This window comes from Boleophthalmus pectinirostris, unplaced genomic scaffold (genome assembly GCF_026225935.1).
Source record: "Boleophthalmus pectinirostris isolate CB_2022bp ecotype Guang Dong unplaced genomic scaffold, ASM2622593v1 HiC_scaffold_22, whole genome shotgun sequence".
NCBI lineage: Eukaryota > Metazoa > Chordata > Actinopteri > Gobiiformes > Gobiidae > Boleophthalmus > Boleophthalmus pectinirostris.
This window is the reverse complement of record NW_026571190.1, coordinates 19,192,598-19,196,257: the sequence shown is the minus strand read 5'-3', so window position 1 is coordinate 19,196,257 and position 3,660 is coordinate 19,192,598.

The window sequence follows — 3,660 nt, the reverse complement described above, 5'->3', positions numbered from 1 at the left end:
TCACTGTATAGAAGGGCTCCGAGACATGGTTGTCCCTTTTCATCCTAAACAGTTATATATAATTAGCATGAAACTGTCTAATCTAAAACAGCAAGCCTGAATGTTATATAATGTAGGAAGTGTGAGCAATTTTAACCTTATTTTCTTCTGAGAGGTTTATGAATTCATCCAAGTCTTGATCGGACATAAGGGCATGCACAGATAATACAGTCTCTTTAAACTGCTCAGTCAGCTCCTCAATAGCCCTCTTTTGATAGAATAATAGGTTACACATGGGTGGTATTCAAATAAAAAATGACTATTTATTAATGTACCTGAAATTTTTCCTCTGATGGGGCATAATGCAACATATCCACAGAAATTTGAGTTCTGTGACGAAAATAGGTTGCCCTTGGACAGCTTCAACAGCCTGATGAAGACGGGAGATTACTTGGATAGAGAACAAAGTACTAACATTAACTTCACATTAACATTGTAGTATCATACTGTGTTATTCTTATCCTCATTTGCTGCAGGCCCTGTTGCACCATTGGCCTGTATGTCCCAGTTTTGCATTTGAGAAGAATCTGATGTTTTTTCAACTTGCTCCTGAAATACCATCAATATTTTCTCCACGCCATGTAGCACCAACATGTGTAGTGTGTTGGTAATTATGAAGTCAATAAGATGGATAAAACTGGAAAGAAAACAAAAGTACATAATAGAACACCTATAATACTGAAAACATTAAGTAAATGTGCTTTTTTAAAAAGCATATCTAATATGAGGGAAAGCTCAAACCATATTTAACCTTGTAACCGTTTTGTGAGAGAATCTCGTCTTCTCTCATTATTTTCTTCCTCTGCAAAATATAATCATAGATTTACAGAGCAAGCCTTATCTTTGTCAACCTCACACGTTCAAATGAGCTTACACACCATATTTACCACAAGGCTTCAGCTGTAGGAAAGCGTTTTGACAAGCACTTATGGCCAGCTCCTTTACCAACCCATGAAAATTATCCAGATCATTATGCACCTTAAAACACACATAGTACAGTATACAAATTTTGGAAGACATCTCTATTATGCACCAGACATTGTGATTGCACCTCTTGTAGCTGTTCAATTTTGTGTTATAAATTTGTAAATAAATTAATAAATAAAGTACTAGATTTACTTTCATCCCTGACCTTTGAATGTGACTGCAGTAAAGGTAGTCGAGCAGGAGGTCGTAAAGATGCTATTCGATGTTGTTTCACTGGAGGTTCTGTTTGCCACACACAAAAAAGATAATTACACTTATAATACCTACGCCTTCATTAGCCTTAATAAAGCATGAAAAAAAAATCATAATGAAGAAATAGCTATCAGTATTTTATGAAGAATCATTCAGGCTTAATAATTACTTAATTAAGGGGTTAGGACTTAGGCTATTAGGAATAACTGAGCTACTATGCCTAAATCATTCATACTATTTGTTTATTATGAATTAAGTCTTTCTTTATGCTAAAATAAGCCTAACTGGTGTAGCAAAGTGTTACGAAAAAGACTGATTATGAAGGAGCAGTGTTTTATGATAAAATACAATAAACTGACTTACCTTTGGACTTGCTGTCTGAGCCTGGGCGAATGAGAGACACTGGGGTCTGCGATGTACGTATTCTGTCAGCTGCTGGCAGGGGTGGGAGGATGCTGGAGTGGACAGAGGCAGAACCTTCATTTTTCTTGGAGAGCAGTCGCATTTGGCGTGCCTTCTCCCCAAATTGCTCCATCCTTTCCCTCTCTTTGGCTATGGCCTCAGCCCGAGCCTGTGCTTGTTGTGAAGGACGCACACTGTCCCATCCCGGAACATACATCTTTTTCAGAATCTCCTCATGACTTATGCCCTGCTTCATGCCAGGCTTCAGGTTCATGGCAGGAAAAGACATGGTTTCTGTCCTTTGAATATAACCTGCATGAAGACAGATGGATGCATTTTGGCCTCTCAAAAATCTTAACTATAAAAAAATTAAATTTAAATATTGCTTTGTTGTTACAGGAGCTTGGCCAATTGGCTCCTTTAATTGAACAAAAAAAGGAGAAATGAGTGCATCAGTGGGTCAAGACAGTAATCATGAATAATCTACAGGTGTTCAGCTAAAATGTGGCCAAAAGATATTTAAAAACAGATTAGAACTGACTTGCCAGAGTTACCAAAAAGTCATCAGTCAGCAGTCATCTGAGGTCTGAGGCACTGTGAATAAAAATTTGCTGTAATAAAGGATGCTAATTGTGCTTACCACAGAGCAGAGGTGGGACCAAGTCATTGCTCAAGTAAGTCTCAACTCTTTGACATCAAGTCAAAATCAAGTCCAAAGTCAAATACAGGTAAGTCCAAGTTGAGTCTCGAGTCACTGGCCCATAAACCCAAGTCAAGTCAGAGTTGTATGCTTTTGAGCTTCAAGTAATTTCAAAACTTTAGATTTTTGCAATTTATATGACTTTTAAACAAATTTTTACTTAAAAATAATGGTATATTTTATATGAATATTTATATAAGAGTTGTATAAATGTAAATTTTTCCTTTTAAAATGTCTTGATAAGACCTTAGTGTGAATAATTATGGCTATTATAACAGCTATTTTATCTGCACTGAAATGGAAGGATCATGTTGTGTAGTTCCCTCTGTTTTACTGTATTGTACTGTATATTGCTGTAAGACATTTGAGGATACAATCTCACAATACTTCATTTAGATCAATTTTTAGAAGAAGCATCAACTTCTCAAGTCACAGGTCTCAAGTCCAAGTCGAGTACCAAGTCTTAGTTCATTTTATTTTTTAGTCAAGTCTCAAGTCCTAAAAATAGTGAGTCAAGTCTGAATTGGAGTCCAAGTCATGACTTGCAAGTCCCCACCTGTGCCGCAAGAGTTCCCCAGATCTCTATAGGTCTATGTGACGGCTATCACGCATCTTTTTGTAACACAGGCAAGACAAACGTAACCTGCCTTTAATTATCCATTAATTATTAGCCTGCTAATCAGTTTAGTGCAGGATGCAAGAATGTAGCTCAAAGCGAAGCATACTGTGCGAGGGAACTTCAGTCTGCCCCGCCCCAACTTTAAATAGGCCTAGTTAGTGGCCTGACATGAAAATGACAATGTAAGTCTGTGGTTAGGACTGGATGGGCCGAGGGTTAAAAACAGGACCAGCCTCTCGATCCTGCTTCAAACGCATCATTTATGTCATAGATTAATTATAAGCCGCTGCATTTATAAATCATTTTGCGTCTTCAAAATGAAGTTTATCTATGAAAGTAAAGGCGATACGACCTAACCACCGCAATATTACACAGTCAACGGTTACACAAACTGGGTTACACAGTTAAAAGGTTCTCCGGACATTGACAGCACGTACTTATGCCCATGACAAACCTTTTCGCTACAAAGCACAGATGAAAGAAATAATCATTTACACGTCCTTCTTACCCTTCTAAAAAAGAACTGACTAAGGTGACCATATTTCCGTTTGTGAAAACCCGGACACTTTTTTTTTGGGGGGGGGGGGGGGGGATCTCGGATTTTTTTTTTTGTGTGCAATTTTGCAATTTTTTACAGCGTATGAACGGGTATTGTGTATTACAGGCGGGTAGTAATTACACACGGGTGGGTCAGGACTAAATCATGTCTAAACCAGGACTA